Genomic DNA, 15,962 nt, shown 5'->3' with positions numbered 1-15,962 from the left:
ACAAGTGGACCCAGCTTCGAACTCAGGTTGTTCAAGGGTCAACTGTATTTTCTCTCTCCCCCTACTAGAAAATGAGTCCTGCAGGAGCAAGGATTTTAATGTTTTGTTCACTGATGTATCACAAGCATCTAGAATTGTGCGTGACACAAAATCTGTGTTTAATAAATATTTGTGGAATATATAATGAATGAATCAGTGAAGAATCAGAGATTGAAGGAAATGAGATTAAGAGCTTACGTTTGCCTGGAAGAGGATAAGAGACATGAATCCACTATGACAGGGAAAAAGAAAAGTGCATGGGTAAAGACTGAGGAAAGACTGAAGACTCCTCCATGTGCAGCAGGATTAAGAGCCAGACTGCTTTTGGACCTGGCTGTGTGACCTTGGACAAGTTACCACACTTCGCTATGCCCTCATTTCCTCCTTTGTAAAAGGGGGATAATGATAATGTCTATGTGACAACGTTGCTTGTGAGGATCAAATGAGGCGATACATTTAAAGTATTTTAAACAGTGCCTGGCAGACAGTAAGCACTATAAAAATCAGCTAACTGGTGCTGCTGCTGTTGAGGGACGATGGTTGTGATGGATGTCAGGTTGGTTGCCATCATGGTCATAAGAAAGTGGTAAAAGGACCAGGGAAACGAAAGGTTCAAAGCCGTAGGGTTCTAGCCAGCAAGGTGATGCAGGAGGCCAGAAGGACAGGAAGAAACCAGGTAAAAGAGGTTGCTTATTCCTCTTCCCTGAAGGTCCAGTGGCTAAGACTCCGAGCTTCTAATGCAGAAGGGCTGGGTTCGATCCCTGATCAGGGAACTAGGTCCTACATGCAGCAACTAAAAGACCCCACATGCTACAATGAAGACCAGGTGCAGTCAAATACATAAATAATTAATAAATACTTTTTAAAAGAAATCAAGTAAAAAAGTAAAAGAGTTAAATTGGGATTTAGAATGAAGCTGGGGGAGGAAAAGCCACAACACCCAGCGCTGGTTGGTTGTGACTGCGGTTCTCTGTGGTGAGCCTTGCTAGTTAAAGTTGCAGGCATTCTTATAAGTGTGTGTATGTGTGTGTGAGTTGCTCAGTCGTGTCCAACTCTTTGTGACCCCATGGACTGCAACCTGCCAGGTTCCTCTGTCTATGGAATTCTCCAGGCAAGAATATTGGAGTGGGTTGCCATTCCCTTCTCCAGGGGATCTTCCCAACCCAGGGATCGAACCCAGGTCTCCCACGCTGCAGGCAGATTCTTTACCATCTGAACCACCAGGGAAGCCCATAAACAAAGTGCACTTGGGTTTTATTAACCCCCTGCTCTGATAAACATTCAGAAATGAAGATTAGTGTTCTACAATTTGTTTCTCTCCAAATTCCAAACCCTGCAAACTTGTATGAAATATAATAACATCACTGATGTGTTTTGCCCTCCCTGAGATTTTTTTTTTTTTTTTTTGGTCTTTTAGGTTTGGAGGGTTTTTGTGATTTATCATATTTAAATAAGGTTTGAGGAGACATCTAGGGGATTCAAGGCAGGAAATGCAGAAGGCCAGGCTGATAGCACTGACAGAACCCACTACAATGGCCACCACAGGCCACACATCTCTGGAAAAGACAATTCCCCACGAGGGTGGCTGGGGAAGGCAGATAAAAGACGGAAGTTGGGTCATGTGACAGGTGTCACTTGAGTAGCAGTACTGGGGCCAGAGATAAAAGCCCACTCCTCTTGGTCACATGACGCAGCTTCATTACGCTCCCAGCGGGGGGTTAGAGAGTCTGGTTGCCATTTTTACTTATTTATTTATTTGTGTTTTTTCCCCCCTTATTCTGTGATAATGAGAAAATGTTTAAACTCCCATCTCTGTGTTTAAACATTCTCCCTGCTGACAGCAGCGGGATACCCCTTGATCAACTGTCAGATTGGAAAGTGCAATTTCTCTGGAAAGTAAACAGCATGTTCGCTGGTTGGAAATAATTTTCTGTTTATTGGTAGCTGTTAGGCCAGGAGTGATGGAGCTCTGTGACAGCACTTGTCAAGTAAGGAATAAGAAACAAGTTTGGAAATACCTTTAAGGACAGAGCTCTGACAATAGGGCCTTACTATTTTTTGATAGAAATGTACTCTGAAAAAGTTAAATTCAAATGGGCAAAAAAAAAAAAAACCAAAAACTTTACCAGTGTTACCAGCTCCTGGAGATCCTTCTGGTAAAACTGACACTGATGCAAAGGAAAACTGGAGGAACACTGGAGTTGGAAAGCATCCTTGGCCATTGCTGGGCTTCCCAGGTGGCGCTAGTGGTAAAGCTCATGCCTGCCAATGCAGGAGACATGAGACGTGTGTTTGATCCCTGGGGCAGGAAGATCCCCTGGAGAAGGGCATGGCAACCCACTCCAATAAATCCAACCCGCTGAAGAACTGAGGCTCAGCCAAGGGCCCTGGATTCTGCTCGCAAATGAGAGGAAAACATAAAATTACCAGTATAATAGAGAAATAAAGGGTTTTGGTGGGCTTTTTTGGCTTTTCACATTCACGTGTGAAGATAAACGCCAAAAAATTGAGGGAGGTGGTTTTAACTTTTGACTTACCTATATTTAACTACCAGGTTTAATGGGTTTTGTGTAATGTGGATCTTTGTTTTTATAGAGTGGCTCCAAAGACATCACCACAGTCTTTTATTGATTAAACATAACCAGAAAAAAAGTGGCTCCAATAGAAGTAGTATATACTCTCAGGCAATATAGAGTCAACAGTTCATAACTATCTTGAATTAGGTTAAATCTGAGGTCCTGATTTGTCCCAGAATTTGCCTCACTTCTTCCAAATAGCTAGAGAAGTATTCCCAGCTGCTGCCTGGTTGCCTTCGCCTAGATCTTCCCAACAAATAAGTCTAGTCCTCCATGTCCAATCATCTTCTCCCCCATATCATAAACAGAACAAAAATGCCTTCTCCGCTCCCATTTTGGTCAGTATCAGTGCCTCACCATTCAGCGGGTTGCCAGATCCCCCTCTCCCTGCCTCCAAAATACCTCCCAGCCCTTTTCTCCTCTCCATCCCACAGCCTGGCCACAGACCTGTGGTTCTCAAAGTGAGGTCCCTGCACCAGCAGCTTTGGCGCCACCTGGGAAATGGCTAGACGTGTAAGTTCTCTGGTCTCACCGTAGACCTCCTGAAGCTTGAGGCTGGGGCTCAGCAAGTTCACCAGGCTTCCAGGTGATCCTGATGCACTGAAGTTGGAAAACCATGGCCCTGGAGCAGTTCTCCAGGCCTCCAGTAGTCCCCTGACTGGCCTTCTGGTCACAACATCTGTCTTCTTTGGAGTCATTCTCCACACCAGTGGTTTTCAGCCTTGGCTGCGCATTGGAATCGCCTGGAGAGCTTTTTAAAAACTACCAAATGCCTGAATCCTACTTCTGGGAATTCTTGTTTAATTGAACTGATGTGCAGCATTTGGCATCAGGATTTTTTTTTTTTTTAAAGCTCCCCATGTTATTCTGATGTGCAGCCAGGACTGATAAACCCTGCTCTGCACTGAAGCAAATCCAATGATGTCACCATCCCCCCAGGGAAAGACTCCATCAGTCAAAAGATAAATTCTGAACGGGACCCTTCAACACCAACACTTCCGACCTATCCATCTGGCTCCTCCATCCTCAAGGCCCATTCAGTCCCTCTATGCTCAGCCAAACAGAGTTGCTCATCGTTCCCCAGATGCTGAGTTCTGTTCACATCACTAGGCTTTCTATTTTCTGTTTCCTCTGCTTGAAGCATCCCACCTCTTCCTTCTGCCTAATGAATTCCTATCTATCCTTCAAAACTCAGCTCAAAGGTCACCTTCCCTGACTACTCCAGCCCTGAGTTAGTTGCTGCTCTCTCCTCTGGAATCCCAGAGCACTCTGTTCCATTTTGGTGTAATCACTAGTCCCATTTTGGTGTAATCACTAGCTGACATTTCTTTTTCTCCTTTGCTAAAACCATCTGCACCAGGAGCAGGAGAGAAGATTACTTAGTTTTAAAATTTTACAGACACTGAGAAGATGCTCAATAAACATTGATTAAGCGAATGAATTGAAAATAAAATCAGCCACGCTTGCTGCCTTTCACTGAGATGGAGTTATGCTATCATTTGGCTCTTCTTTCCAGAATCAGGAAAGCTCATATAGCTCTTCTCACATCTGTGGACAGGTTCTTGACCTTTGTTTTCTAACCTTTAATAATAATACTTTGAAAGTGAGTATGAGGACTCATTGTACAACACCCGTCAGATTGCTTGATGCAGAGAAGGCATGAAATAAATTAAAGTGTTTATTATCATAATAAGTAAAACTAACTGAAAAGAAAGTCGAACTGAGCAGCACATCTGTTTACACATCTGTCTCCCCCTTCAGAGCATGAGCTCCTCCTGACAGGCAGAAACTGTCTTATTTATCTGTGTGTTCCCTGGGGCTGCGAACTCAGTAGGCATGCATTAATTAATTCAGTCCCTCACTCAACAGCATTTATTAAGCTAATGAATGCAATAAATGGTATTTGGGTTAGAATGATGGCTTGCTGTGTGAGGGCAGAGAAGACTCACACATTTGCCCATCTTATAGAACAGAATCACAATCTTGGCAGAGGGAAGGTATCTTAGAAATCACTTTAAAGCTCCTTATTTACAGATGAGGAAATGGAAATAACACCACAGGGAAGCCATTGTCATTTCAATATTTAACAAAGACGTCCTGGGTTACAAATTGATGCCGACCACGTAGGAATATGTCTGTATTCATAAAAGTTGGTGCTCACAGTGACTTGTTGAGGGAGCACCATGACTAGCACAGCACCTGACTTTCCATGAAGTGAGAAACTGACAGACGGAGAAGAATTTCAGAAAAAAAATCACGGGTGGCACCTCCGAGGATGGTCAGTTCCAGATCATATAGTTGCGCTCTTGGAAAATAAAGCACATTTACTCAATAGTTTGTGACTCTGTCCTTTCAAAAGGCAGGTAGAAGGTCCAATTTGGGTCATTTAACAGGTTCTTATTCAAGCAACAACAAAGAATGGATAAAAGCAGTTAGCAGCTAAGATCATGTAAATAAGCCTCTTTTTGTAAAAAAAAAAATAATAATAATCACTTCAGTAGAGCATCCTCCTGGTCTGAGTCACTCCCAGGAAGTCTGAAAGCCACTTTTAGTTTTCAGGGCAGTCTAGAGTGGAGTTAAGCCGCCTTGGACTGGCTTGCATGTCAAGAAGGCTGCTCAGCGGGTACAGACGGAACAGCCAGGGCATTGGTCACAGATGTGCAGATGGAAAACCCAGGAGGCCCTTCGTACCAAATACCCAGCACCACTCGGCCTTGGCACCCAGACCTCCTGGAAGCATCCCTGTGCAGGACTCTTCTGGGAGGCCTCCACACCCTCCCCGACCCTTGTGTTCAGGCCCGAAAATGAAGCTTAGGCCTTGTATTCATTTGCTCAGGATGCCCTAACAAAATATCACAGACTGGGTAGCACAAACATAGGAATTTATTTTCTCAACAGTTCTAGAGGCTAGTAACCCAAGATCAAGGCATCTGCAAGGTTGGTTTCTTCTGAGGCCACTCCTTGGCTTCCAGAAGATACCTTCTCACTGTCTCCTCAGCCTGTTATCTGTGTCCTAATTCCCTTTGCTTATAAGGACACCAGTCATAGTGGATTAGGACCTACCTATATGACTTCACTTTACCTTAATTACCTCTTCAAAGGTCTCATCTCCCCGAATACACATACATTCTGACATACCGAGAGTAGGACTTCAACTCGTGAATTTGGGGGAGACACAGTTCAGTCCATCATAGGCCTCTTAGATGCAAGATTGTTTGCTGACTTCTCTCCCGCATAAGATGAATGAATGAATGAACAAATGAAGACCAGCGGGACCATAAGCTGCGACCGATGCTGTGTTTCCTCTGGCCACTCAGGGTTTTTCTGAAGTCACCCTGTGAGAAGGGGCTACGTGAGGAGGTGGGGGGCAGTTCCAGGCAGGAATGGGGGTGGGCAGCCAGCAGCCTCCTCCACCCCAGATAACAAACTGCTCTCCAGGAACATGTGTTAGGAAAAGTGCTCGATCAGAGTGTCAACTTGTGGGCCGAGAAGGAACACTAAGTGGTTCTGTCTGTCACCTCCTCCGCCCCCGCTGGAATTTGGCCACAATCTGATGGAAACACTTTGCCCACTTTCAGGAGAATTTCCCACTATCAGTGAGGCTGTTTTCCATACTTAGGCTATCACCAGAGGCTTTCAGAGCAGCGACACTGCTCTCTCCCTGGAAGCTATGTGTATCTTGAGGGTAGCCTCCTATTCAGATGAAGAAAATGAAGCTCAGAGAGGATAAGTGACTTGCTTGAGGTCATACAGCTGAAAAATTATGGAGCTGAACTTTGGTTCCAGGATTGTCTGCAGAATCTGCGCTTTTACTCACTAAGAAACAATGTCTCTTTGAAGTAATAAACTTTAAGACAAATTCTAGAAGTTACTACTCTCAACTGTGCACAATGTCTTAAGGAAATCACTTTGAAAGGTGCCAAATAACCCCATCAATGAGGCCATTGTTCTTATTCAGAGCCATCTACAATCCTCAGGAGAAAACTAGTCTCATTCAATTATATCAGACTCATCTTTAATCTAAAATGGTATAACTTCATTTGATTATCCACCTGATTTCCCAGACTTTGACACAAATGAGTTTTGACTGTTGGTAAAAATCAAATCTACCTTTAAAGGATAAGCATTTGCCTCCATCAAGATACTCCAAAGTACGCACTTAAGTGTCTAAAAAGAAATGATCCAGATTGTATTTAACAGTATCTTTGGAATAAGTGATTCATCTTCCAAGGGGACTGTGTTAAAGGGGAGAGTCATGTGGGATACATATGCTCTGGTATGTTTATTTAAAACATACCTTAGATTTCCTTATATATATTCACAAGTAACTTGCCTGGAAGCCCCAGACATTCAGCTCTGCTAAGGCAGAGGAAACTGATCAGATCATCCAGCCTTTTTCAACTGCATCTTGCCTGGACTTTTAAGCTCTTATTTAGTGGATTATAAATGTGAACAAAAGAGTTCACTGAGGAAAAGGACACCATCCTCATATGCACCTCGAACCCACTCTCTGTCCTGCGATGCTGAGCCCTAATAGATGGGGAAACAATGGAAACAGTGACAGGTTTTATTTTCTTGGGCTCCAAAATCACTGCAGATGGTGACTGCTGCCATGAAAATAAAAGATGCTTGCTCCTTGGAAGAAAAGCTATGACAAACCTAGATAGCATATTAAAAAAGACATTAATTTGCCAACCAAGGTTTGTCTAGTCAAAGCTATGGTTTTTCCAGTAGTCATGTATGGATATGAGAGGTGGACCATAAAGAAAGCTGAGTGCCGAAGAATTCATGCTTCTGAACTGTGGTGTTGGAGAAGACACTTGAGAGTCCTTGGACTGCAAGGAGATCAAATCAGTCCATCCTAAAGGAGATCAAGCCTGAATATTCACTGGAAGGACTGATGCTGAAGCTGAAGCTCCAATACTTTGGCCACCTGATGCCAAGAGCTGACTCATTAGAAAAGACCCTGATGCTGTTGAAGGTGGTTGAAGGTTGAAGGCAGGAAGAGAAGGGGATGACAGAGGATGAGATGGTTGGATGGCATCACTGACTCAATGGACATGAGTTTGAACAAACTCCAGGAGATGGTGAAGGACAGGGAAGCCTGGCATGCTGCAGTCCGTGGGGTCACAAAGAGTAGGACATGACTAAGCAACTGAACAACAACAAGCCAGAGATGGCAGTTACTAATAGTAACTAGAGAGTCTTGGGCTCTAAAGACACAAATAAGAGTATTGGAAGTCAGCAATTCTCTCACTGATGGAGCTACCTTGAATTTAAATGCCTCCCAATTGCTGGAAATCTGGTGTTGCATTTGATCCCAAACAGTGCTGGTTATATTTAGACAAAATTTCTTCATGTGATTTTCATGTGGGCTGGCCATATGACAATCAGTTTCATGTCAGACAAAGGGTGCCATCCTTCCATAGCCTTTCTTGGCCTCCAAGTTTTGATAAGTCAGGATAGCTAACATAGCCCAAAGACATAACTGGGCTTAGCCATTACATCAGACTCTCCTTTCAAATATATTCAAAGCACAACCTTCTAGTTTTTTGCATTGCATAAGTTAGGTACCATCAAGCTTTTGTCACTTTTAGTTTTGCCTATGCTACTGCCCAGTTCCTCCCAAAGCTCCCCCTCTCACCAGACTCTGCTTCCCAGATGTTCATAACCTTGAAATATCCCAGACAACAAAATGTATACACATTGTAATTGCCCAAGTAAGTCCATCTTGGCTTACTTTGCTCTGCTTCCCATTTGTCTTATCAAGTTAAACAGTAAAACTTTGATTGGTGTGGTAGACAGAATAATGACCCTCTAAAGATGTCCACATCCTAACCCAGGAACCTGTGAATATGTTACTCTACATGACAAACAGGAATTAAAGTTTCGGATGGAATTAAGGTTGCTAATCAGTTGACTTTAAAACGGGGAGATAATCCTGGATTAACCAGGTAGGCCTAAATGTTATCCCAAGGTCCTTAAAAGTGTAAGACAGGCAGAAGAGGAGTTCAGAGTGATGTCAGATTTAAGTAGATCCACTACTGCTGGCCCTGAAAATAGAGGAAGAAGGCCAAGAGCTAAGGAGCCTGGGCAGCTGCTAGAAACTGGAAAGATCAAGGAGATAGATTCTCCCCTAGAGCCTCTGAAAAAGAGCAGAGTCCTGCAGAGACCTTGATTTTAGCCTGGCGAGACCCGCTTCAGACTTACAGACTATAGAATTTAAGATAATAAATGTGTGCTGTCTTAAGCCACTAAATTGAGGGTGATATGATTTGTTACGGTAGCAATAGGAAACAAATACAGATAACTGAGACCTAAATAACCAGAAAATACAATTTACTAATATTTTTCTCTGCTTTTAAGAGAGACATACAAATCTCAAGAAAAATTTAAATCAACAATGTACTTTCAAGCAAGATCTTAGATTGAGATAGACTCTCAACTGGAAACGTTGGGGGCCGCAGGTTTCCTGGGGAGAGCGCTCAGCAAGTGCACCTGTGAGGGGTAAACTCACAGCAGAAGGAGACACTGGCCTGCATCTGAGGCCTTAGCTGATCCGACAGGCAACTCAGGAGCTGGGGCAGCCCTTCAAAATTGTACCAAACTGAGGCAATGGGACTGAATTTTTGTCTCTAGGTCATCCAGCCTGGGAGGGAGTATAACCTTGGCCCAGACGGTGTCTGATGGCTATGGGCCATACCCAGCTAAGAACACAGCTGTGAATGGTCAGCAGCTGATGTTTCCAGCTGCTAAGGGCAGGTGGCTAAACCCTGAGGAGGGGATCTGGGCAGGCATAATAGTACTCATTACCAGCAGTCAATATTTCTAGGGTAGGAGAGATCTATCTGAGCTCTACTCACATCCCATCCTATCTTGACACAATGGATAAGAACTCTTATTGGTTTGGTGCTTGAAGGCATAAAAAGAAGAGGTCGGCAGAGGATGAGATGGTTAGATAGCAGCACCGACCCAGTGAACATGAATTTGAGCAACCTCCGGGAGACAGTGAAGGACAGGGGAGCCTGGCGTGCTGGAGTCCATGGGGTCAGAAAGAATTGGACACAACTTAGTGAGTGAACAACAAATGTAGCAGATACTATGATTAAGGATCTACACTCATCATCTCTAATCCTAGCCAAGGAACTACTATCCGTTCCATTTCACAGATGAGAATACTAAGGCTCAGAAGCTCAGCCTGGTGCCACAGCTTGCCCCAAGCCACCCAGTTTGTTAAGTTAAGCAACGGAGCCATAAGCAACGGAGCCAGGTTTTGACATCAAAGCCAGTCGCCTTAATCCCCAGTCCACCACGGAGTTCAAGGAGCAAAAGAACATTTACAAACATCAGTCTGACACCGCAAGATCCTCGGCCATCAAAGAAAGATAAGATTATAATTGGTAAACTCTGCTTCCTAAATAGGAAAGGGGGCCCAAGACCGATCTATAAGATATTAAATGACTGAAACAAAAAAGAACTTCTGGTGGCCCAGAAAGGTTGAGTAGATCGAGGTTTGTACTACACGCAATAAATCAAAGTTAATTACATTTTTGCTCCACACTGCACATGGTGAATTGGGTCATAATTTTTACGTATGCTTCAGTGTTCACTTTCCAAATGGAAGCTCCTAAGGGAAAAGTCTCAAGATGGTCTACCTTTCCTCATATGGCCCCTAGCACCGTGTCAACACAGGACCGCACATCATAAATACCATTCGATGATTTTCTTGCCTCACTGCCGAGGCCCAGACCCCATCTAACGGCCTCTAATGCAATACCACTCCCTGTAGCGGTCTCCCTGTGGGTTGGGTCTAGAAAATATGGTGCTCTGGAAAATGCTGTAAAAGCTCTCTCTTTAATAAGGAGCCCGGTGTCCCGTGATGGATGCTATAAAGTTTGGACCGGCTGGTGTGTTCATAGCCGTGTGGGCCCATTAACAGCGTCTGGTTCTGCAGTAACGTACTTCATATCCTGGGAAGGGGAAGGTGGTCACCAGAGAGCAAAAGCGAAAGCATTTATTATAAATAACACTAGGTGACCCTGGAGTAAACACAGCTGTGCCCTCATGGTGTCTTGTCGGGCTGCTCCCTCAACAGATTAAAGAAATCCATGTTTTATGGGGCCATCACTTATTCTGTATATACACCACAGAAGGCAGCTTTTCCATCAGACCTTGCTGGCTGTGTATAAGGTTTCAATCCCTGGAATTGTATGAAGCAGAGAGGCTTCATGAAAAAAAAACTCATTCTTACATGTTCTAATATTTTAAAAGGGGGATGAGGATCAGTTCCTATTTGTTCCTAAATGATTTACATGGCATCTCTGGCTCTGGACAACTTGTAGGTGTCCTTCTGATTTCTCAGACTCTTCTCACCCACCTCTTGCCCCTGTCCCAGCGCCCTCCCCTGCAGCCAGGGTAAGCAGAGTGAGCAGGAGACTTTATCTAGGAGGGGTTGGGGGAATGGGTCTGTCATCCCCCAGCTGTGGGGCTTGGATGATTCCTTCAACTCCCTGAGACTTATTCTTCTCATACTCAGGTTGGGAGAAGGAAAGTCTGCTTCCTGGAATTGTCCTTAGTTAGATCAGTTGTCCCCAAATTGGAGAGTAGATTGGGAAGGGAGTAGCAACACAGAGAAAGGCTCTTTAAACTGCTGGGAAGAAGTAGAGTCACAAATTTAAAAAACAAGCTTACGGTTATGGAGAGAGGAGGGGAGACGGGGAGGATAAACTGGGAGACTGGGGTTGACATGTACACGCTGCTGCTGCTGCTAAGTCGCTTCAGTTGTGTCCGACCCTGTGCGACCCCACAGACGGCAGCCCACCAGGCTCCCCCGTCCCTGGGATTCTGCAGGCAGGAACACTGGAGTGCATGTACACACTCCTATACTATATACAAAACAGATAACTAATAAAACCTACAGTATAGCACAAGCAACTCTATAAAAATGCTCCGAAATGACCTATGTGGGGAAAGAAACTGAAAAAAACAGTCGATATATGTATATGTGTAACTGATTCACCTCGTTGTACACAGCACTGTAAAGCAACTATACTCCAATAAACTGTTGAGGAAAAAATTTAAATGTACAACAATGTTATTACATTTACGTAACATTACTATATGATTATATACATGTTAATAAATATAAATATTTATTGGGCTTCCCTGGTGGCTCAGATGGTAAAAAAAACTGCCTGCAATGCAGGAGACCCATGTTCAATCCCTGGGTTGGGAAGATCCCCTAGAGGAGGGAATGGCTACCCACTCCAGTGTTGTTGCCTGGAGATGAATTTAAAATCACACAAGGGCTATATAGATATTGTGTGTGTGTATGTATATAAAACATATAAATGTGTGTGTATAAAACCCTCAAGTGATTTCACACATATGCAATTAGCACAGCAGTACACACAAAACTTAGCACTATACACGCCCTGGGGTTAGCTGCCAGGGCGGCCACACGGCACAGATGTGGCAGGACACTTTCACTGCCCACCGTGGTGGTGAGTCAAGGTCCATATGGGGGTTTTCTCTCACGTTTCCATCACTTCTCCAACCACTTCCTCCTCATTGGTCAGAATTCGGCCCAGAGAAGCTGGACTTTTCACTGTCTTCTCCACCTTCCACAAACTGTGTCAAAAGGAGGACACAACCTTAACTAGGTATGTGAAAGTGAAAATCTTAGTCGTGTTCAACTCTTTGGGACCCCATGGACTATACAGTCCATGGCATTCTCCAGGCCAGAATACTGGAGTGGGTAGCCTTTCCCTTCTCCAAGGGGATCTTCCCAACCCAGGAATCAAACCCAGGTCTCCCACATTGCAGGCGGATTCATTACCAGCTGAGCTACAAGGGAAGCCCAAGAATACTGGAGTGGGTAGCCTATTCTTCTCCAGGGGATCTTCCTGACCCAAGAATCAAACCGGGGTCTCCTGCGTTGAAGGCAGACACTTTACCAACTGAGCTGTCAGGGTAGGTAATGTGTCTATAATTTCACACAATTGGATTTTTGCAGAAAAAAGTCATCAGAGATCACTGGAACAAAAACGAACTCTCAAAGGTTCTGTTGATGCTTGAATTAGGTTGCCTCTCCTCCATTCCAAAAGAAAAAACCCAGCACATCATCTACTCAGATAATGCACTTTCACTGTCACGAGCCCAGGGCTATCAAGTGTTATCAGTCTGTCTGTGCTCTGAAGGCCCACTCTGTGTCAGGCATGCTGCTAAGCCCTGGGATTTCATAAGTCTCCGCAACATCACCCCTGCCCTTGATGGGGAGGAGGCAGACAAGTCCATAAAGAATGTGTCAACGATGAGATCTGTACAGAGTTATGGGCGTAAGTCGGTTGTCTAGAGATCCAGAGAAGGCTTCATTTCCTAAGAAGTGAGTTGCATTTTACCAGATAAGGAACAACAGAGTGGATGGAGCAAGGTGTAAAGGATGGGGGAACCTCATCTCTGAAGGTACAAAGGTGTAGAATTGCTCAGGTGGACTGCAGAGCAAGGGCGCACCATTCTGAATGACGAGAGAACAGAGGGTGTTAGGGAAGGCGTCAGGAGATGCCCTACTAAGTTGAGTAAGGGCAGCTTGTTGAGAGCTGCATATGTTCTGACTTTATCTGACAAGCCAAGGAGAGGGATTAAAGTCTTATAAGGAGGAGACAGGGATGATGTTGGGGGTTAAATACATATATTTCCCATTTCTTGTCAATAAATGAAAGGCATTGGGTATGGATTGGGACCCATTAGTCAAGCCTTAAAAAATCAGAATAGTATCTAGCCATGTTAATTACTGGAAGACCATAGGACATTTTGTAGGATGCTATTCTATTATTGGGCTTCCCTGGTGGCTCAGTTGGTAAAGAATCCTCCTGCAATGCAGATGATCCTGGTTCGATACCTGGGTCAGGAAGATCTGCTGGAGAAGGGATAGGCTACCCACTCCAGTATTCTTGGGCTTCCCTTGTGGCTCAGCTGGTGAAGAATCCGCCTGCAATGCGGCAGATCTGGGTTCAGTCCCTGGGTTAGAAAGAACCCCTGGAAAAAAAAAAAAAAGAAAGAACCCCTGGAGAAGGGAAAGGCTACCCTCTCCAGTATTCTGACCGGGAGAATTCCATGGACTGTATAGTCCATGGGGTCGCAAAGAGTCAGACATGAGTGAGCGACTTTCACTTCACTTCATTCTGTTGTCACTGTTAGGACACATAAACACATCAACGCACAAACACAACCTTTAACTTGCCACATGAAGATTCCTCAAAACTGGAAACTGCTAATTTTATTAAAAATAATTTTTTAATATGACAGCTTTGCTTTTTAACAGCTTTTTTGGATATAATCCACATACCATACAATCCACTCATTTAAAGCATACAATTCAATGGCTTTTGACACATTGACAGTGTTGGACAACCAATACCACAGTCATTTTTAGAACATTTTCATCACCCCAAAACCTTGTAGCCCTTAACCATCACCCCCAAACCCTCCAGCCCCCTCAACCGTAGGCAACCACTAATCTTTCTTTGTAGATCTATCTATTCTGGATATTTCATATAAATGAAATCACACAGTTTGTGGTGTTTCGTGACTAGCTTCTTTCACTTAGTATGAGGTTTTCAAGGTTCATGCATATATATACTTAATTTCATTTTATAGTTGAATAATATTCCATCTATGGATATAGCACATTTTGTATTTATGCATTCATCGGTTGATGGACATTTTGATTGCTTCTACTTTTTAGCTATTATCAACAGTGCTACTATGAACATTCATGTACAAGTTTTTATGTGGACATATGTGTCTATTTCTCTTGGGTATATACCTAGGAGTAGAATTGCTGGGTCATGTGGTAACTCTGTATTTAACATTTTGAGGAACTGCCAGACTGTTTTCCAAAGCAGTAGCAAGCACCATTTTACATTTCCACCAGCAGTGAATGAGAGCAACCTATTCATTTTAATGCCAAATTCTCATTAACTCCTATAGGAATTCCCTTTGGATAGAAGGACTGGCTCCCGGCCCTCAGTGCTAAAGGAAGAGGTATTTGCTGTGGCTGCCTTTGCTTTCAGCCCTGCTTGGAACTTATTTTAGAGTATCCCCTTGGCTTCACGCAGACTCAACCTCTGGGACGGTTAGGATGGAATGCTTATTTTCCTGTTTCTCAGAAGTATTTTGAGGAGGGAAATTCTTTGTGATCCTTGGAATGGAATAGCACAATTTTGTAGAGTCTGTTGGTGGTGGTTGCCACAACAAAAGGAATAGCTGTAATACTTAACATTATTGAATGTTAGCCTTGGAAGGGACAGGCAAGAGATCATTTAGTCCAGGCATGGTAAATAAGCTGCAGCAGTCAGCTCAATTGTAGGCACATGGGATTATGAAGCCTGTCCAGGCTCAGGAGAAAGGCTGGGATTGATTAACGATGTCTGCCCTGGTGACAGGAGGGCACCAGTCATGGCACATGTGCTACCTATTTGCTTTCTCTGATTGAAGCCAGCCATAGTACAGCTGAGGCTGCAGCCAAGGTCACACAGCTGGTTAATGACAGAGTCAGGGCAAGAAATCATTTCAACGTTTTTTTCCTCTGAACCATACAGCCCCCAGTTCTGAAACGTGTCTCATAAAGGAACCTGCGTAGGAACAGGACCACATCTACCAGCCAGCAGATCAGTTTCCACCCTGCTATGTTCAGACAGTTCTCAACAATGCCTTCAAGAATGAGTCCGTCAATAGGAAAAAGGATAATATATGTATAAGTGAGTCACTGCGGTACAGCAGAAATTAACACAACATAGTAAATCAATTACAATAAAATTTAAAAAAGAACTACTCCAACACTCAAACTAGTTAATGATTATAAAGGCTTAGTAAATGCTAACTAATAAAGAGGGGCCATACCCACCTCGGGAACCCCCATATCTCCAGCACTCACGTGGAACGCCCTTTGAAGTCCACAAACTTGATGCATTTGTACACAGGGAGTGTTGAGGGGGATGGGTTTGGACCAAAACAAAGAAGTTAAACCTCTTCTGATTTGAAAGGCAACAACTGTGTGTGCACTTTCCACTTGAACAAAGAGAAAGGAGCTCCATATTCAGCCCTTATTCAGTAAGGGTCAATGTGATTCTAAGGGAGAAAAAATGATTTTTTATAGGGAAGAAATGAATATTATCTATAAAATATAACTGTTTTTAAAATCCTCAAAACTGTTCACTTCATTAGGGTGTAAAATATGCCTTTCTCCTTTTCCACCTTATTAATGAATTAAATTAGATACCAACAAAAAAATACATGGAAGAAATCAGAGACCTTTTGTAACTAATTTCTTTTCTTTTTAAATCT

Source organism: Dama dama, chromosome 8 (assembly GCF_033118175.1).
Source record: "Dama dama isolate Ldn47 chromosome 8, ASM3311817v1, whole genome shotgun sequence".
NCBI classification, from domain to species: Eukaryota; Metazoa; Chordata; class Mammalia; order Artiodactyla; family Cervidae; genus Dama; species Dama dama.
The sequence above is the reverse complement of the archived record's forward strand: the minus strand, read 5'-3'. Positions refer to the sequence as shown.